Source organism: Microcaecilia unicolor, chromosome 3 (genome assembly GCF_901765095.1).
Source record: "Microcaecilia unicolor chromosome 3, aMicUni1.1, whole genome shotgun sequence".
Lineage (NCBI taxonomy): Eukaryota > Metazoa > Chordata > Amphibia > Gymnophiona > Siphonopidae > Microcaecilia > Microcaecilia unicolor.
The window spans coordinates 251497281-251519142 of record NC_044033.1 but is presented as its reverse complement, the minus strand read 5'-3'; the positions used below and the strand labels follow the sequence as shown (position 1 = coordinate 251519142).

The following is a 21862-nucleotide window of genomic DNA, read 5'->3' as shown; positions in this document are numbered from 1 at the left end:
AACGAAAGATGGCTGGCCATCATTTTCGATAATACGGTCGGAGATGCCACTTTACGGGGCCGTCCCCAGAGATGGCCGCCCTTGTTCGATTATGGTCCTCTATGGTAAAATGAGAAGAACAGTGAAAATAAAATTTAGACAAGCGGCTGCGAGGGTCAAAAATTTGCATCAGGCGTGGATGCTGTTCAAAAACACCATCCTGGAAGCCCAGGTCAAATATATTCCGCGTATTAAAAAAGGAGGATGGAAGACCAAACAACAGCCAGCATGGTTAAAAAGTGAGGTGAAGGAAGCTATTAGAGCTAAAGGAAAATCCTTCACAAAATGGAAGAATGAACCGACTGAAAATAATAAGAAACAGCATAAGGAATGTCAAGTCAAATGCAAAGCGCTGATAAGGAAGGCTAAGAGGGACTTAAAAAAAAAGATTGTGTTGGATGCCAAAACATATAGTAAACATTTTTTTACGTATATTAAAAGCAGGAAGCCGGCAAAAGAATCGGTTGGACCGCTAGATGACCGATGAGTAAAAGGGGTGATCAGGGAAGACAAAGCCGTACCAGAGAGATTAAATGAATTCTTTGCTTCGGTCTTCACCAAGGAAGATTTGGGTGGGATACTGGTGCCAGAAATAGTATTCAAAGCTGATGAGTTGGAGAAACTTAATGAATTACTGGAGGATGTAATGGGGCAGTTCTACAAACTGAAGAGTAGTAAATCTCCTGGACTGGATGGTATTCATCCCAGAGTACTGATAGAACTGAAAAATGAACTTGTGGAGTTATTGTTAGTAATATGTAATTTATCCTTAAAAATCGAGCATGGTACCGGAAGATTGGAGGGTGGCCAATGTAACGCCGATTTTTTAAAAAGGTTCCAGAGGAGATCCTGGAAATTATAGACCAGTGAGTCTGACGTCGGTGCCGGGTGAATGATAGAGACTATTATAAAGAACAAAATTACAGAGCATATTCAAAAGCATGGATTAATGAGACAAAATCAACATGATTTAGTGAAGGGAAATCTTGCCTCACCAATCTATTACATTTCTTTGAAGGGGTGAACATGTGGATAAAGGTGAGCCGGTTGATATTGTGTATCTGGATTTTCAGAAGGCGTTTGACAAAGTACCTCATGAAAGACTCTAGAGGAAATTGGAGAGTCATGAGATAGGAGGTGGTGTTCTATTGTGGATTAAAAACTGGTTAAAAGATAGAAAACAGAGAGTAGGGTTAAATGGTCAGTATTCTCAATGGAGAAAGGTAGTTAGTGGGGTTCCCCAGAGGTCTGTGCTGGGACCTCTGCTTTTTGACATATTTATAAATGACCTAGAGATGGGAGTAACTAGTGAGGTAATTAAATTTGCTGATGACACAAAGTTATTCAAAGTTGTTAAATCGCGGGAGGATGTGAAAATTACAAGCGGGCCTTACAAGATTGGGAGACTGGGTGTCTAAATGGCAGATGACGTTTAATGTGAGCAAGTGCAAAGTGATGCATGTGGGAAAGAGGAACCCGAATTATAGCTACGTCATGCAAGGTTCCACGTTAGGAGTCACAGACCAAGAAGGGGATCTAGGTGTCGTTGTTGATGATACGTTGAAACCTTCTGTGGCTAAGAAAGCAAATAGAATGTTAGGTATTATTAGGAAAGGAAAGGAAAACAAAAATGAGGATGTTATAATGCCTTTGTATCGCTCCATGGTGCGACCTCACCTCGAATATTGTGTTCAATTCTGGTCACCGCATCTCAAAAAAGATGTGGAGGGGCATAATCGAACGCAAACCCCTATCTCCATGGGCGTTTATCTCTGAGAACGGGTCCGTGAAGGGGCGGGCCAAACCGTATTTTCGAAAAAATGGACGTTTTTGAGCTGGGCATTTTTTTTTTAGCGATAATGGAAACTAAAAACGCCCAGCTCAAAAACGTCCTAATCTGAGCCATTTGGTCGTGGGAGGGGCCAGGATTCGTAGTACACTGGCCCCCCTGATATGCCAGGACACCAACTGGGCACCCTAGGTCAGTGCGGTGGACTTCAGAAAAAGCTCCCACATGCATAGCTCCCTTACCACGGGTGCTGAGCTCCCAACCCCCCTCCCACAAAACCCACTATCCACAAATGTACAACACTACCATAGCTCTTAGGGGTGAAGGGGGGCACCTACATGTGGGTACAGTGGGTTTTGGAGGCCTCCCATTTACCAGCACAAGTGTTAACAGTGGGGGGGGGGGGGGGGGGGGGATGGGCCTGGGGCCACCTGGCTGAAGTGCACTGCAGTACCCACTAAAAGTGCTCCAGGGACCTGCATACACGCAGGCCTCTAGGACTGGTTGCTGCTATATAAGATTGGCACACCAGTTGACACCTGAAGACTAATCTCAACGATAATGTCCTTTATTGGAATAACCGCCTTTACTCACAGTTAACTGCAGATCAGAGGTTGTGCCCCACTGGCAACGAGTCTCCCTGGTACTGAGATGAGCAGTAGGTCAGAGCTGGCAGAATGCTGTACAATGCCCTCTTTCAGCCACATTCAAGGGAAGAACTAAGTTCTCTAACGTGGCTAACACAGGAAAGGGAACTAAAACTGGCTTACAAAAATGGCCACTACCGCATGGACTACAACAGGAAACACAACAGGGCACACTCTGACCCAGTAGGCAGGGGGAAAAGGACCATGGGAGAAGAGCCTACCAAACATCGTGAGACTGTAACACAAGCTAATGAAATCACGGAGCCCAATACCCTACACCCACCACAATGCAATGCTGATGTGACCCTGTACTGCACCCGAGAGCCACATCTGACCCAGGGAAAGGCTGTGACAGGATCGAACACATTCTGCTGTCATGGAGGTGGGTACGGCATTTGAGGCTGGCATACAGGCTGGAAAAAAAAGTTTTTTAAAGTGGGGTTTTTTTTTGGTGGGAGGGGGTTAGTGACCACTGGGGGAGTCCGGGGAGGTCATCCCCGATTCCCTCCAGTGGTCATCTGGGCAGTTGGAGCACTTTTTTGGGACTTGTTCGTGAAAAAAAAGGGTAAAAAAAAGTGACCCAAAATCGCGGTAAAAACGCCTTTTTTTTCCCGATTATCAGCTAAAGATGCCCATCTCTCCTCGGCTGATAACCACGCCCCAGTTCCGCCTCCACCACGCCCCCGTCAACTTTATTCGTTTCTGCGACGGATTGCAGCTGGAAACGCCCAAAATAGGTTTCGATTATACCGATTTGGGCGCCCAGGGGAGAAAGACGCCCATCTCCCGATTTGGGTCGTAATATAGGCGTTTTTCTCTTTCGATTATAAGAAGGAAAATCATCCACGGCGATGCCCCAGCCTGCATGTCAGACCTGATAGACCTACCACCCAGGAATGCTAAAAAAAATCATCTCGCACATTCCTTAATCAAGTACGACGGAAAGCTCATTCGCATCTTTCAAGATTTTTCAGCGTCACTGCAGGATCACAGGAGGAAATTCACTCCACTGTGCCGCCGTTTACAGGACCTGCAGATAAAATTTATGCTCATATACCCGGCGGTGCTGAAAATCCGCCAAGATGGCAAATGGAAGATATATGACTCAGAGACTGCTGCAAGTGAATACATAACTGGCCTGGAGCAGAAGCGACAGGAGCATAATGGAAGACAGCAAGGAGAGTGAGGGCAGTTTTCCATGGACATTAAGCTAAGGGTAATGTGCCAAATTGTTGATGCAATTGCGAGAAGTAAGAGAGGAGGTTTATTTGGAACCTACCAGGGGTAAGGGTGGTAAGGCCTTGAGCATGGCACGGGCTCTTACAAATTTTTTGTTCAGGTATGCATGGGGGAACGGGTTTAGAAGAGAGCTTAGGGGAGGGATAGGGGGCAGGGAGAGAAGGGGGGGGGGATGGATAGAAAGAAGGGGGGAATCATCAAGTATTCAAACTCAGCAAGGTGTGGAAACAATAAAGGTCCAGAGACAGAAGGTAACAAGCTGAGGAACTGGATAGGTTTCATGTATGGCAGAGGTGCAGTGGGGGAAGGACATCTCTGGGGTAAGGCTCCTCCCTCTCCTTCTCTGCGCATATCCAGCAGATAGCCAAGACCTGTCGCTTCTTCCTCTATAACATTAGCAAAATTTGCCCTTTCCTCTCTGAGCACACCACCCGAACTCTCGTCCACTCTCTCATTACCTCTCGCCTTGACTACTGCAACCTACTCCTCACTGGCCTCCCACTTAGCCATCTATCCCCCCTTCAGTCCGTTCAGAACTCGGCTGCACATCTTATCTTCCGCCTGGACCGGTAGCCATCTATCCCCCCTTCAGTCCATTCAGAACTCGGCTGCATGTCTTATCTTCCGCCTGGACCGATATACTCATATCACCCCTCTCCTCAAGTCACTTCACTGACTTCCGATCAGGTACCGCATACAGTTCAAGCTTCTCCTACTAACCTACAAATGCACTCGATCTGCAGCCCCTCCTTACCTCTCTATCCTCATCTCCCTTTACGTTCCTACCCGTAACCTCCGCTCTCAAGACAAATCCCTCCTCTCAGTACCCTTCTCCACCACCGCCAACTCCAGGTTCCGCCCTTTCTGCCTCGCCTCACCCCATGCCTGGAATAAACTCCCTGAGCCCATACGCCAGGCCCCCTCCCTGCCCATCTTCAAATCCTTGCTCAAAGCCCACCTCTTCAATGTCGCCTTTGGCACCTAACCACTACACCTCTATTCAAAAAATCTAGACTGCCCCAACTTGACATTTTGTCCTTTAGATTGTAAGCCCCTTTGAGCAGGGACTGTCCTTTTTGTTAAACTGTACAGCGCTGCGTAACCCTAGTAGCGCTCTAGAAATGTTAAGTAGTAGCAGTAGTAGTAGGCTGGGAGCCCTGGAGGTGATAGTAACTTGGAACTCTTCGCGTATACAGAAAACAGAGGGACAGGGCTCAGGCGGTAAGGTGCGCCTGATCTCCTGGAATGTGTGCGGCATCACCTCCCCCATTAAGCGGACTAAGATCTTGTCCGCTCTTAAGCGGCACCGAGTTGGCATAGCATGCCTGCAGGAGACCAGGTTCTCAGGGGAAGAGCATGAGAAATTAAAAAGGGGATGGATGGGGGAGGTATTTTACTCAACAGGGACAGGCAGACGAGGGGGGACAGCAATCCTGATTCATAAAGCTTTAATGTGCAAGGCTAAAATGCTATTTAAGGACAGAGCGGGAAGGTATATAGGAATCCAAATTAATCTGCAGGGCAAGGAGCTCCTTCATGAACCAAGTGATAGACCTAGATCTTGATAGGTCCAAGCAGCCTCACACAGGATCCACAGGCGATAAATCACTTCTAGACGCATTTTGCCCAGAAGGTGGGGGCTGTTGGACCCATGGAGAATACTTCATGGGGAGGAAAGAGACTATACACACACATCCAGGGCACATCACTCACAGTCCCATTTAGATTATATATTTACATCCCAAGACCTGTTCCAGAGGAGATCTCTGATCACTCCCTTGTATGGGTGGAGATAGAGCCGGTGTCTTACTTCAATCAGTCCCCTGGGTGGAGGTTCCCGTCATATCTGTTCTCCTCTAAGGAATTTAAAGAATATCTGCAGAAGAGCTGGAAGGAGTTCTACACCCATAATCAGGAGCATGTGGAAGACCCAGCCCTGTTATGGTCCACAGCAAAAGCAGCATTATGAGGAGGGATGATAGCGTACGTTAGCAAACGCAACCGGCAAATAACACAAGGCATAGTAGAACTGGAGCGGAAGCTCCGAGCCGCAAAAAAACAGTATGGTAGATGGCCCAAACAGTCACATTATGAGCTCCTCATGTCCACTAAAACGGCACTTAATAGCTTACTACATGAGCGCACGTCCCGCTCCCTTCTATACAGGAAATATAGGTTATATAAATTTGGGGACAAAGCAGGGGGGATGTTAGCCCGCCTAATAAAAGGAATGCGCAAGAGGAATGTCATAGTTGCCTTATGTAGACACACGGGGGACATTACTACTAAACCAGAAGAGATAGTTCAGACATTCCGTCGGCATTTTGCTGCCTTATATGAGGGAGAGCCGAAGCAGACAGACGTGAGATAGGCTATTAAATCATACTTGGACAGGGTACACATGGGGAAAATCCTACCAGAACAACTGACACTCCTAAACAAGCCGATAGAAGCTAAGGAGCTTCAAAAGGCCATTGCCGTGCTGAAGCTGTACTCCGCACCGGGGCCTGACGGACTCTCGGGGGAGTTTTATAAGATTCTGAGACCACAGATCACAGGGCCATTGATAGACTATCTTCACATAGTGATAGAGACAGGGCACTTTCCACGACATGCCAACACGGCCTTAATAAGCCTTATACCCAAAAAAGGAAGAGATCCGCTGCAACCCAGTTCTTATAGGCCAATCTCGCTGATAAACGTGGAGGCCAAGCTTTTGTCTCGGATACTGGCTGACAGGCTGGCACCACTGCTGCCGAAGCTGGTGAAAGAAGAACAGGCTGAGTTTGTCAGGGGACGCCAGTCGGTCATAAACGTGCACAAGGTGCTTCTGGCTACATTTAAAGAACCTGACAGAAACTCCCCAAGATTGCTAGTGAGCCTCGATGCAGAACGCGCGTTTGACCGAGAGCTGTGGCCCTTCCTTTTTGAAACCTTAAAGTGGGTGGGACTTACAGGGTGGTTTCTACAAGCCATATTGACACTATACACAGGGCCCGCGCCATGATGTTAGTTAATGGGATAAGAACAGAGGGATTTGACATACAGAAGGGGATGCGCCAGGGTTGCCCGCTGTCCCCGCTGTTATTTTTACTAACCCTGGAACCCTTGTTGTGCGAGCTCCGAACACACAAACACATACAGGGGATACGATCTCATTAGGCACGAACTGAAGGTGCTGGCATATGCAGACGATTTGCTGCTACTGCTGAGCCACCCACAAACTTCCTTAGAGCAGCTCCTCCGCACTATTGAAAGTTATGGTAAGCTCTCTGGCTTTCAGTTAAATTTAATGAAATCATTGGCAATGCCATTAGATGCGACACTGTGGCGGAACTGGAAGGGACCATTTCCACTACACTGGGCGGAGGGGCAGGTTCAATATCTGGGAGTCGTTATTCCCTCAGATGTGGGGTGGCTATATGAGAAAAATGTACTTCCGATGCTGTCTGTACCCTTCTCCACCACCGCCAATTCCAGGCTCTGCCCTTTCTGCCTCGCCTCTCCTTATGCTTGGAATAAACTTCCTGAGCCCATACGCCAAGCCCCCTTCCTGCCCATCTTCAAAACCTTGCTCAAAGCCCACCTCTTCAATGTCGCCTTCGGCACATAACCATTATACCTCCATTCAGGAAATCTAGACTGCCCCAAATTGTTTGACTGCACATTTTGTCCATTAGATTGTAAGCTCCTTTGAGCAGGGACTGTCCTTCTTTGTTAAACTGTAAAGCGCTGCGTAACCCTAGTAGCGCGCTTTAGAAGTGTTAAGTAGTAGTAGTAGACCAGGCGTACACTGCAGTTCTGGGGGGTCTGCCCTCTCTCCGTATTGAGCTGCATCGGTTTATTTAACATGATGATAGTGCCCAAGTTGCTTTATTTGTTTCAGATGCTGCCCCTTTACTTGAGGCAAAATGACACAGGTTTTCCTGTGGAGGGGAAAGAAACCTCGGCTCCCATTACATATAATTCAGAAACCCAAGGCGCACGGCAGGATGGGCTTGCTCAATATAAGATATCTGATGGTGGCGTGCTCCATGAGACACATTAGGGATTGGTTGACAGGGCATCATGACTTTTCGAACACACAATTGGAGATGACACTATCCCCCACTGCACACTCGGGTTGGTGGTTGCATGCGTCGGGCAAGGGGATAGTGTCTAGACTAGGGACTAATCCATTAGTTGCATCAGCAAGGGCGGCATGGAAATGGCTCTGCAAGCGACATCACTTTGAGTGGAAGGCAACTCCCTTCTTGCCCTTGTATCATAACCCTAACTTCCCGGAGGGATCCTCCTCAGCAGCCTTTGCTTGCTGGAGAGAGAAAGGGATACATTATCTATATCAACTGTTGACTGATGAAGGGAAGGCACGGCCCTTCTCAGAGCTAAAGCAGGAATTTCAATTGACGGAGACTGACCATTATGCCTACCTGCAGATCCAACATTACATGACAGCACTGGGCTGGGCTAATTTAAGCGAAGACGTGCAGGACACAATAAACACACCACTGATACTAGGGGCCCAGAATGCGGTGCCGCTCAGATATCATCACAGGTTTTTCAGGACACCACAGGGGACATTGATTATCAAGGCAGAGCACAGACATGGGCCAAAGAGCTGACGGCGGAAGTATTGAGTGACTTCTTGACCTCAGCTCAGCGCAACTCGGTCTACACCCGTTACTGGGAGCTGCAGTACAAATTTGCGCTGCGGCTATATATCTCTCCAGCAAGAGCTCTGAAAGCAGCGTTCGGTGACTCTGGGGCATGTCCCAGATGCGGCCAGGCCCTTGCAACACTTGGACACATGTTCTGGCTATGTCCCCGAGTAGTGACTTTCTGGTCCCAAGTCCTCGCTGAAACTAAGAAATACTGGGGCCGCACAATACAAAGACACCCATTGATGCTCTTTGGGATTTACAAAGGCACAAAACCCACACTTCCGGGATTCCACTCCTTTCTACAAAGGGCGATGCTGATTGGAAAAAAGGCCATACTGCTAAATTGGCGAGAGAAGGCGGCCCCCTCCGTGGGCGTCTGGCGGACACACATGATTGAGCTTTTAAAACTGGAGCGGTGTGGAGTCACAGACTTATCCTCTGGAGAGGGCAGGAACCTAGAAAAAACCTGGGCAAATTTCTGGGACACACTGCAACCAGCAGCGAGAAGCAGAATTCTAAATTCAGTATACCCATGGACTGAGACTGTATGATTTGAATACCTTGCTATAAAAAAAGGGGGGGAAAGGGAGGGTAGAATTTGCTAAATAGATACTTCTGTTCTGTTTTCACAGAAGAAAATCCTGGAGAAGGACCGCGATGGACTGCAAAAAGTACAAATGAGATTGAAGTGGATAGAGCACCGTTCATGGAAGAAAGTGTGTATGAACAACTTGAGAAGCTAAAGGTGGACAAAGCCATGGGACCGGATGGGATCCACCCTAGGATATTGAGGGAGCTCAGAGAGGTTCTGGCGGGTCCTCTTAAAGATTTGTTTAATAAATCCTTGGAGACGGGAGAGGTTCCGAGGGATTGGAGATCGGCGGATGTGGTCCCTCTTCACAAAAGTGGTGATAGGGAAGAAGCTGGAAACTACAGGCCGGTAAGCCTCACTTCGGTTATTGGAAAAGTAATGGAAGCGATGCTGAAGGAAAGGATAGTGAATTTCCTGGAAGCCAATAAGTTGCAAGATCCGAGACAACATGGTTTTACCAAAGGGAAATCGTGCCAAACGAACCTCATTGAATTCTTTGATTGGGTGACAGGAGAATTGAATCAGGGACGAGCTATGGACGTAATCTACTTAGATTTCAGCAAAGCTTTTGACACGGTTCCCCACAGGAGGCTCTTAAATAAACTGGATGGGCTGAAGATAGGAACTGGATTAGGAACTGGTTGACGGACAGACGCCAGAGGGTGGTGGTGAATGGAATTCGCTCAGAGGAGCAAAAGGTGAGTAGTGGAGTGCCTCAAGGATCGGTGCTGGGGCCGATTATGTTCAATATATTTGTGAGTGACATTGCCGAAGAGATAGAAGGTAAAGTTTGCCTATTTGCGGATGATACTAAGATCTGTAACAGAGTGGACACCCCGGAGGGAGTGGAAAACATGAAAAAGGACCTACGGAAGCTAGAAGAATGGTCTAAGGTTTGGCAATTAAAATTCAATGCGAAGAAATGCAAAGTGATGCACTTAGGGAGTAGAAATCCACGGGAGACGTATGTGTTAGGCGGGGAGAGTCTGATAGGTACGGATGGGGAGAGGGATCTTAGGGTGATAGTATCTGAGGATTTGAAGGCGACGAAACAGTGTGACAAGGCGGTGGCCCTAGCTAGAAGGTTGTTAGGCTGTAGACAGAAGTGTGACCAGCAGAAGAAAGGGGGTGTTGATGCCCCTGTATAAGTCGTTGGTGAGGCCCCACCTGGAGTATTGTGTTCAGTTCTGGAGGCCGTATCTTGTTAAGGATGTAAAAAGAATTGAAGCGGTGCAAAGAAAAGCTACGAGAATGGTATTGGATTTGCGTTACAAGACGTATGAGGAGAGACTTGCGGACCTGAACATGTACACTCTGGAGGAAAGGAGAAACAGGGGTGATATGATACAGACGTTCAAATATTTGAAAGGTATTAATCTGCAAACGAACCTTTTCTGGAGATGCGAAGGCAGTAGAACGAGAGGACATGAAATGAGATTGAAGGGGGGCAGACTCAAGAAAAATGTCAGGAAGTATTTTTTCACGGAGAGAGTAGTGGATGCTTGGAATGCCCTCCCGTGAGAGGTGGTGGAAACGAAAATGGTAACGGAATGCGTGGGATAAACATAAAGGAATTCTGCTAAGGAGCTTAGACGAGATTGGGTGGCAAAGCCGGTGGCGGGAGACGGAGATGGTACTGGGCAGACTTATACGGTCTGTGCCAGAGCCGATGGCGGGAGGCGGGGATAGTGCTGGGCAGACTTATACGGTCTGTGCCAGAACCGGTGGTGGGAGGCAGGGCTGGTGGTTGGGAGGCGGGGATAGTGCTGGGCAGACTTATACAGTCTGTGCCCGGAAAAGGACAGGTACAAATCAAGGTAAGGTATACACAAAAAGTAGCACATGTGAGTTTATCTTGTTGGGCAGACTGGATGGACCGCGCAGGTCTTTTTCTGCCGTCATCTACTATGTTACTATGGATAGCATTTTTATGTATATTATACATTACTGAGATGTGTGTTGGTTATTTCTGTTGGAAACCCAATAAAAATGAGTTAAATATAAACTCTGGAATTCATTGCCAGAGAATGTGGTAAAGGTAGTTAGCTTAGCTGAGTTTAAAAAAGGTTTGGATGGCTTCCTAAAGAAAAAGTCCATAGACCATTATTAAATGGACTTGGGGGAAATCCACTATTTCTGGGACAAGCAGTATAGAATGTTTTGTACTTTTTTGGGATCTTGCCAGGTATTTGTGACCTGTATTGGCCACTGTTGGAAACAGGATGCTGGGGTTGATGGACCTTTCGTCTTTCCCAGTATGGCAATACTTATGTAACATGGGAATCCCACACCATAGAAGCCAACTTTTCACAATGATTGGGGGTGCTAGATACTTGTACAAAGTGAAGGCATTTGCTCAATATTAGGGGGTGCTTGAGCACCCACAGAACTGGCTTCTATGTCCCACTCTCCTCTTGTCTCCTCCCCATCTCACACCTGATTTGGGATAGGTGACGTTGAACAGGTCATTGTCTTGCACCTGGAACTCATTTTTGACAAAGCTGAGATGCTGTTCTGTGTACAACGTGCCCTTGGGGAATAAAAATCCTTTATATCTGAAGTACTCAAGAGTTGATTTAGACCTGAAATAAAAGAAAAGCATCCATTGAAAAAAAAAAAAAAAAAAAAAGAGGCTCAGGCTACACACCAGCAAATTTCAAGGGGCAAATAAGAATCCAGGTATGGGTTAATGGTCAAATGTTCCATACATACCAAGTCACACACATTACTTATGTGACACATATGCTCTGCCGACTTCACATATTCCCGCACCAGTCACAAAACGCTTTGCGCTCTGATTTGGAAAAGGCCATTAAATCTATCTCTATATCCTTAAGCAGAGAAGCTGAGGCACATGTTATCCACTAGAGAGCAGGTCCTCCATCTCTCTCACAAGCAGTGGCGTAGCCCACTGATCTTAGGGACCTATTCCTCTGATAAACCTTCCGCAAAGGTGGAATAGATAATAAACTGGTACTCACTGATTTTAGGGACCTATTTATCTTATAAACTTTAAGAACAGGATTTTATAAGGGGCATTCTAGGATCAGCACCCTTTACAGAATATCACTTAGCACAGATTTGCACTCGGCTATGAATGGGTTACATATTATATAGCAAAATAAATCACCAAGAGCCTTCAAAATAGGAGCAAAGTTTCTTTAATCTTACTCCTTTGGAGAACAATCTTCAAAAATGACACGACAGGGGCCGTGTTTCAGCGTACAGCGCCTGCATCAGGGTTCACAAAAGTTGCAGGAGCAATATTCAGTGGCAAATTTTGCTCAACGGGGGTTGCTCCTCCGCACATATATTCAAATGAAAATGTTCTCCCTCGATGTGCGGAGCAAACTTTGCCACTGAATATTGTTTCCGCAACTTTTATGACCTGACGCAGGTGCTGTACGTCGAAACACAACCCGTGTCGGGTCATTTTTGAAGATTGTTCTCCAAAGGAGTATGATTAAAGAAACTTTGCTCCTATTTTAAAGGCTGTTGGTGCTTTCTTTTGCTGTTTGGACTTGTGTATTTTGCTCCCTCCCTTTGCTTTGTTACGTATTATACTATATTCCCATCCCCGGGGGGGCAAGGGCCAGGATTACACACATTCCTGGACCAATCACAAAACGCCTTGAGCTCTGATTTGGAAAAGGCCATTAAATCTATCTCTATATCCTTAAGCAGAGAGGCTTTGAGGCACAGGTCATCCACTAGAGAGCAGGTCCTCCATCTCTCTCACCCAAGCAGTGGCGTAGCCACAGGTGGGCCGGGGCCCCCCAAAATTTCTTCTCCCTTAATATGGCTGGCAGGGATCCCCAAGCTCCACCATTATATATACATACACTTATTTTGTACCTGGGGCAATGAAGAGTTAAGTGACTTGCCCAAAGACACAAGGAGCTGCAGTGGGAATGGAACCCAGTTCCCCAGATCAAGGTCCACTGCACTAACCACTAGGCCACTCCTCAACTATGTGTATGGATTTAAGACAACTGAAAATTAAGTTGGGTACAGATTCCTGGTACTCAGTAATACAGCGCATCTGACCTGGCCATGTCCCCTTTTCAGTTGTACGCTATTATTAACGTGCAAATCTTTCTAGAACTATTAAGACGCGCTTGCTAATCCCAATTGTCAACCCCAATAATCAGTACCCAATGAGCACTAATTGGCTCATTATCCAATTTAGTTACACACATCTCAGAATTGCCTGCAGAAATTTCTGTGTCATTTCGCCCCTGATAATGTGCAAATTAGCGCATGCTGTCATGCCACTCTGGTAATAAATAGCTAAAAGTTAACACACAAGAATTGACACGTTAACTAGAGTGGACGAGTGGCCTAGTGGTTAGTGCAGTGGACTTTGATCCTGGGGAACTGAGTTCGATTCCCACTGCAACTCCTTGTGACTCTGGGCAAGTCACTTAACCCTCCATTTACCCCTGGTACAAAATAAGTACCTGAATATATGTAAACCGCTTTGCATGTAGTTGCAAAAACCTCAGAAAGGTGGTACATCAAGTCCCATTTCCCTTAATGAACTTTTGAGAGCTCCTAAGTTCCTCGTTTCGTCATTTGTAATAAAACTGTTGGAAATTTAGAATCTGAATCTGCTCCTAGGAACGTTGACTGGGCTTGTTTGCACATAGAAATAACTCGTGTGCCTGAATTTGTAATTTGCTATGAGCTCGGGTTTGAAAAAGGGGAATAATTAAAGAGATACCTACCTGCTACTCTCTCCAGCGTCCATGTGCGTCCTCTGGTACGAGGTGACTGCAGATTTTTCTTCAGTTAAAGATGGTGTTATTAACCTTGCAAGCTTTATATCTAACTACAACCTGGTCCTCCTCCACACATGTTCGTCACATCCTGGCAACAACGCAGTGCTGATAAAACTTGGCAGCATCCAAAACGTTTTAGGTAAATAGCAGCACCACCTTTAAAAAGTGCGTTTTTTTCCAGCATCCTATTACGTTGTGGAATTGGTTTTCCCATCTCACCATCCCCCAAAGACCAGAGACTAAGCCAGGACTGCATCTTGCCCCGTCGTTGGCCGACCTCGAAGCGAATGCTACATACCTGTAGAAGGTATTCTCCGAGGACAGCAGGCTGATTGTTCTCACTGATGGGTTGACGTCCTCGGCAGCCCCCTCCATCGGAAAGTTTACTAGCAAAGGCCTTTGCTAGTCCTCGCGCGCCCATGCGCACCGCGCATGCGCGGCCGTCTTCCCGCCCGAAACCGGCTCGAGCCGGCCAGTCCAGTATGTAGCAAGACAATACACTTCAAGGGAAGACTCAACTCCAAAGGGGAGGCGGGCGGGTTTGTGAGAACAATCAGCCTGCTGTCCTCGGAGAATACCTTCTACAGGTATGTAGCATTCGCTTTCTCCGAGGACAAGCAGGCTGCTTGTTCTCACTGATGGGGTATCCCTAGCCCCCAGGCTCACTCAAAACAACAACCATGGTCAATTGGACCTCGCAACGGCGAGGACATAACTGAGATTGACCTAAAAAATTTACCAACTAACTGAGAGTGCAGCCTGGAACAGAACAAACAGGGCCCTCGGGGGGTGGAGTTGGATCCTAAAGCCCAAACAGGTTCTGAAGAACTGACTGCCCAAACCGACTGTCGCGTCGGGTATCCTGCTGCAGGCAGTAATGAGATGTGAATGTGTGGACAGATGACCACGTCGCAGCTTTGCAAATTTCTTCAATAGAGGCTGACTTCAAGTGGGCTACCGACGCAGCCATGGCTCTAACATTATGAGCCGTGACATGACCCTCAAGAGCCAGCCCCGCCTGGGCGTAAGTGAAGGAAATGCAATCTGCTAGCCAATTGGATATGGTGCGTTTCCCTACAGCCACTCCCCTCCTATTGGGATCAAAAGAAACAAACAATTGGGCGGACTGTCTGTGGGGCTGTGTCCGCTCCAGGTAGAAGGCCAATGCTCTCTTGCAGTCCAATGTGTGCAGCTGACGTTCAGCAGGGCAGGAATGAGGACGGGGAAAGAATGTTGGCAAGACAATTGACTGGTTCAGATGGAACTCCGACACAACCTTTGGCAGGAACTTAGGGTGAGTGCGGAGGACTACTCTGTTGTGATGAAATTTGGTGTAAGGGGCCTGGGCTACCAGGGCCTGAAGCTCACTGACTCTACGAGCTGAAGTAACTGCCACCAAGAAAATGACCTTCCAGGTCAAGTACTTCAGATGGCAGGAATTCAGTGGCTCAAAAGGAGGTTTCATCAGCTGGGTGAGAACGACATTGAGATCCCATGACACTGTATGAGGCTTGACAGGGGGCTTTGACAAAAGCAAACCTCTCATGAAGCGAACAACTAAAGGCTGTCCTGAGATCGGCTTACCTTCCACACGGTAATGGTATGCACTGATTGCACTAAGGTGAACCCTTACAGAGTTGGTCTTGAGACCAGACTCAGACAAGTGCAGAAGGTATTCAAGCAGGGTCTGTGTAGGACAAGAGTGAGGATCTAGGGCCTTGCTGTCACACCAGACGGCAAACCTCCTCCAATGGAAGAAGTAACTTCTCTTAGTGGAGTCTTTCCTGGAAGCAAGCAAGATGCGGGAGACACCCTCTGACAGACCCAAAGAGGCAAAGTCTACGCCTTCAACATCCAGGCCGTGAGAGCCAGAGACTGGAGGTTGGGATGCAGAAACGCCCCCTCGTCCTGTGTGATGAGGGTCGGAAAACACTCCAATCTCCACGGTTCTTCGGAGGATAACTCCAGAAGAAGGGGGAACCAGATCTGACGCAGCCAAAAAGGAGCAATCAGAATCATGGTGCCTCGGTCTTGCTTGAGTTTCAACAAAGTCTTCCCCACCAGAGGGATGGGAGGATAAGCATACAGCAGGCCCTCCCCCCAATCCAGGAGGAAGGCATCCGATGCTAGTCTGCCGGAGGTCTGAAGCCTGGAACAGAACTGAGGGACTTTGTGGTTGGCTCGAGATGCGAAGAGATCTACCAAGGGGGTGCCCCACACCTGGAAGATCTGCCGCACTACACGGGAATTGAGCGACCACTCGTGAGGTTGCATAATCCTGCTCAGCCTGTCGGCCAGACTGTTGTTTACGCCTGCCAGATATGTGGCTTGGAGCACCATGCCTTGATGGCGAGCCCAGAGCCACATGCTGACGGCTTCCTGACACAGGGGGCAAGATCCGGTGCCCCCCTGCTTGTTGACATAGTACATGGCAACCTGGTTGTCTGTCTGAATTTGGATAATTTGGTGGGACAGCCGATCTCTGAAAGCCTTCAGAGCGTTCCAGATCGCTCGCAACGCCAGAAGATTGATCTGTAGATCGCGTTCTTGGAGGGACCAACTTCCTTGGGTGTGAAGCCCATCGACATGAGCTCCCCATCCCAGGAGAGACGCATCCGTGGTCAGCACTTTTTGTGGCTGAGGAATTTGGAAGGGACGTCCCAGAGTCAAATTGGAGCAAATCGTCCACCAATACAGGGATTTGAGAAAACTCGTGGACAGGTGGATCACGTCCTCTAGACCCCCAGCGGCCTGATACCACTGGGAGGCTAGGGTCCATTGAGCAGATCTCATGTGAAGGCGGGCCATGGGAGTCACATGAACTGTGGAGGCCATGTGGCCCAGCAATCTCAACATCTGCCGAGCTGTGATCTGCTGGGACGCACGCACCCGCGAGACGAGGGACAACAAGTTGTTGGCTCTCGCCTCTGGAAGATAGGCGCGAGCCGTTCGAGAATCCAGCAGGGCTCCTATGAATTCGAGTTTCTGCACTGGGAGAAGATGGGACTTTGGGTAATTTATCACAAACCCCAGTAGCTCCAGGAGGCGAATAGTCATCTGCATGGACTGCAGGGCTCCTGCCTCGGATGTGTTCTTCACCAGCCAATCGTCGAGATATGGGAACACGTGCACCCCCAGCCTGCGAAGTGCCGCTGCTACCACAGCTAGGCACTTTGTGAACACCCCTGGGCGCAGAGGCGAGCCCAAAGGGTAGCACACAGTACTGGAAGTGGCGTGTGCCCAACTGAAATCGCAGATACTGTCTGTGAGCTGGCAGTATCGGGATGTGTGTGTAGGCATCCTTCAAGTCCAGAGAGCATAGCCAATCGTTTTGCTGAATCATGGGGAGAAGGGTGCCCAGGGAAAGCATCCTGAACTTTTCTTTTACGAGAAACTTGTTCAGGGCCCTTAGGTCTAGGATGGGACGCATCCCCCCTGTTTTCTTTTCCACAAGGAAGTACCTGGAATAGAATCCCAGCCCTTCTTGCCCGGATGGCACGGGTTCGACCGCATTGGCGCTGAGAAGGGCGGAGAGTTCCTCTACAAGTACCTGCTTGTGTTGGAAGCTGTAAGACTGAGCCCCCGGTGGACAATTTGGAGGTTTTGATGCCAAATTGAGGGTGTATCCTTGCCGGACTATTTGGAGACCCCACTGATCGGAGGTTATGAGAGGCCACCTTTGGTGAAAAGCTTTCAACCTCCCCCCGACCGGCAGGTCGCCCGGCACTGACACTTGGATGTCGGCTATGCTCTGCTGGAGCCAGTCAAAAGCTCGCCCCTTGCTTTTGCTGGGGAGCCGCGGGGCCTTGCTGAGGCGCACGCTGCTGACGAGAGCGAGCGCGCTGGGGCTTAGCCTGGGCCGCAGGCTGTCGGGAAGGAGGATTGTACCTACGCTTACCAGAAGCATAGGGACCAGTCTTCCTTCCCCGAAAAATCTTCTACCTGTAGAGGTAGAGGCTGAAGGCTGCCGGCGGGAGAACTTGTCGAATGCGGTGTCCCGCTGGTGGAGAGACTCTACCACCTGCTCGACTTTTTCTCCAAAAATGTTGTCCGCACGGCAAGGCGAGTCCGCAATCCGCTGCTGGAGTCTATTCTCCAGGTCGGCGGTACGCAGCCATGAGAGCCTGCGCATCACCACACCTTGAGCAGCGGCCCTGGACGCAACATCAAAAGTGTCATAAACTCCTCTGGCCAGGAATTTTCTGCACGCCTTCAGCTGCCTGACCACCTCCTGAAAAGGCTTGGCTTGCTCAGGGGGAAGAGCATCAACCAAGCCCGCCAACTGCCGCACATTGTTCCGCATGTGTATGCTCGTGTAGAGCTGGTAAGACTGGATCTTGGCCACGAGCATAGAAGAATGGTAGGCCTTCCTCCCAAAGGAGTCTAAGGTTCTAGGGTCTTTGCCCGGGGGCGCCGAAGCATGCTCCCTAGAACTCTTAGCCTTCTTTAGGGCCAGATCCACAACTCCAGAGTCATGAGGCAACTGAGTGCGCATCAGCTCTGGGTCCCCATGGATCCGGTACTGGGACTCAATCTTCTTGGGAATGTGGGGATTACTTAGTGTCTTGGTCCAGTTCGCAAGCAATGTCTTTTTCAGGACATGGTGCAAGGGAACAGTGGACGCTTCCTTAGGTGGAGAAGGATAGTCCAGGAGCTCAAACATTTCAGCCCTGGGCTCGTCCTCCACAACCACCGGGAAGGGGATGGCCGTAGACATCTCCCGGACAAAGGAAGCAAAAGACAGACTCTCAGGAGGAGAAAGCTGTCTCTCAGGAGAGGGAGTGGGATCAGAAGGAAGACCCTCAGACTCCTCGTCAGAGAAATATCTGGGGTCCTCCTCTTCCTCCCACGAGGCCTCACCCTCGGTGTCAGACACAAGTTCCCGAACCTGTGTCTGCAACCTCGCCCTGCTCGACTCGGTGGAACCCCGTCCACGGTGGGGGCGTCGAGAGGTAGACTCCCTCGCCCGCATCGGCGAAGCTCCCTCCGCCGACGTAGTCGGGGAGCCTTCCTGGGAGGTGGCCGCGGTCGGCACCGCACGCGGTACCGACGTCGGGGACCTCAACCTGGGCGATGGGCCAGCCGGCGCCACGCTCGACGGTACCGGAGGCGCAAGCACCGCCGGTACCGGAGGGGTAGGGTGCAACAGCTCTCCCAGAATCTCTGGGAGAACGGCCCGGAGGCTCTCGTTTAGAGCGGCTGCAGAGAAAGGCTGAGAGGCCGATGCAGGCGTCGACGTCAGAACCTGTTCCGGGCGAGGAGGCTGTTCCGGGCTGTCCAGAGTGGAGCGCATCGACACCTCCTGAACAGAGGGTGAGCGGTCCTCTCGGTGCCGATGCCTGCTGGGTGCCGAATCCCTCGGCGACCCAGAGCTCTCGGTGCCGACATGGGGAGGAGACCGGTGTCGATGCTTCTTCGACTTCTTCCGAAGCATGTCACCGGAGCTCCCCGGCACCGACGAGGAGGACGTAGAATCCATCCGTCGCTTCCTCGGGGCCGAGACCGAAGAGGGTCGATCCCGGGGGGGCTGTACCGCAGGAGCCCTCAGGGTAGGAGGAGACCCACCCGAAGGCTCACCGCCACCAGCAGGGGAATGGACAGCCCTCACCTGCACTCCTGACGATGCACCTCCGTCCGACGACATCAGCAGACGAAGTCTCGGTACCACCGACGTCGATACAGTCGCCCGATGCCTCGGCGCCGATGCAGAGGTCCGATGCCTCGATGCAGTCGATGGAGCGGCAGCCAAGGAAGATGGTCCGGACGCTGACGACGTCGATGCACTCGATGCCTCCGGTGCCGATGCCGACGAAGAGCCCGAGAACAAAACGTTCCACTGGGCTAATCTCGCTACCTGAGTCCGCCTTTGTAACAGGGAACACAGACTGCAGTTCTGAGGGCGGTGCTGGGCCCCTAGACACTGAAGACACGCAGAGTGCCTATCAGTGAGCGAGATTACCCGGGCGCACTGGGTGCACTTCTTGAAGCCGCTGGAAGGCTTCGATGTCATGGGCGGAAAAATCACGCCGGCGAAATCAAAAGCCAAAATGGCGAAAATTGAAGCACCAAAATTTAGAGGGAGAAAAATCTCGACCGAGGCCAAAAGAGGCCTACCCCGACAACGAAAGAAAACTTACGGGGCAAAAACTAAGAAATACGGGAAGGGCAGAAAACCCGAAAGGGTCTTCCGGAACACTACCGGAGCGCTTCCCGAACTTTTTCCAAGGAAAAAAGGACAAAAACACGTCGAAAAGGACGCGCGAGGTCGACTCTCTGGGGCACGAACGGCGTAACACGACCGTACCGAGTGCGGACGAAAGAAGACTGGCCGGCTCGAGCCGGTTTCGGGCGGGAAGACGGCCGCGCATGCGCGGTGCGCATGGGCGCGCGAGGACTAGCAAAGGCCTTTGCTAGTAAACTTTCCGATGGAGGGGGCTGCCGAGGACGTCAACCCATCAGTGAGAACAAGCAGCCTGCTTGTCCTTGGAGAATGCTCTTTATAAGTATTTTTAACATCACCTACAGCGGTTCCCAAACCTGATAAGGTACCCCAGCCAGTCAGGTTTTCAGGATATCCATAATGAATATTCATGAAATAGATTTGCATGACTGGCTGGGATGCCTCCAGGACCAGGTTTGGGAACCGCTGACCTAATCCCTTGCTGGCTACAGGGGCTTGAAACCAACAACATATTTGAATTTGTAGTCCCAGGCATTCAGTAGTAAGAAAGGTAATCCCACAACACACATCTTCCAGTTTCCACTTGCCGCTGCTACTACCATGGAAAATCATTTCATTCTAGAATGATTACTAATGCTGTGCTAACACAGTTATGGGACAAGCAGTCAAAGCTCATGTTTTGTAAGGGACACGTTTTTCTATAATTTATTTACCAGTCGATCTATCTGGCCATTTCTGAGGAGCAAAAGGCTCTCTTGGGATGTGTGTGTGTGTGTGGGGGGGGGTTAAGAGGAGATGAGATGTGGTGGAGATGAAAACGGCAATGGAATTCAAATATGCGTGGGATAAACACAAAGGAATCCTGTTTAGAAGGAATGGTTCAGCGGAATCTTAGCGGAGATTAGGTGGCGACGCTGGTAATTGGGAAGCAAAACCGGTGCTGGGCAGACTTCTACCATCTACGCCCTGATCGTGACTGGATAGGGATGGGCTTGAGTGTAAATTTTAAGGGGATTCAACGTTAGCTTCAGAACTTAGTAAAAGAACAGTGCTGGGCAGACTTCTATGGTCTACGCCCTGAGAAAGGCAAGGACAAATCAAACTCAGGTAGACATATAAAGTAACACATACCATGTAAAATGAGTTTATCTTGTTGGGCAGACTGGATGGACCATACAGGTCTTTATCTGCCCTCATTTACTATGTTACTCTTTGGGGTTCTACATGGAATGTTGCTACTCTTTGAGATTCTAATATGGAATCTTGTAACTCTTTAGGATTCCAGAATCTTCAGAACTTTTAGTACAAGAACAGTGCTGGGCAGACTTCTACGGTCTATGCCCTGATCGTGACTGGATAGGGATGGGCTGGACTGTAAATTTAAAGGGGCTTCGACGTCAGCTTCAGAACTTAGTACAAGAACAGTGCTGGGCAGACTTCTACAGTCTGTGCCCTGAGAAAGGCATGGACAAATCAAACTCGGTATAAAGTATCACATACCATGTAAAATGAGTTTATCCTGTTGGGCAGACTGGATGGACCATTCAGATCTTTCTATGTTAAAAGGAGGGGGCACTGGGCCACAGAGTGCTCAAACTGCCTTATTTCAAAATGTAAGCATACCAGACTAACATATAAAATGAGTGGAGTTGAACAGGTAGATGTGAAGCGTCTTCACGCTTTCCAAAAATACTAGGGACTAGGGGGCATGCGATGAAGCTACAATGTAGTAAATTTAAAACGAATCGGAGAAAATTTTTCTTCACTCATGTAATTAAACTCTGGAATTCGTTGCCAGAGAATGTGGTAAGGGCAGTTAGCTTAGCGGAGTTTTAAAAAGGTTTGGACGGCTTCCTAAAGGAAAAGTCCATAGACCGTTATTAAATGGACTTGGGGAAATCCACTATTTCTGGGATAAGCAGTATAAAATAAT

The 21862-nt window shown here is 49.1% G+C and overlaps 1 protein-coding gene across 1 annotated transcript in view; it reads left to right on the top strand.

The window, feature by feature from the left end:
• LOC115466521 (sulfotransferase family cytosolic 2B member 1-like) overlaps positions 1-21862 on the top strand; it is a 1032539-nt gene that overhangs the window by 892284 nt on the left and 118393 nt on the right. The window lies entirely within an intron of this gene.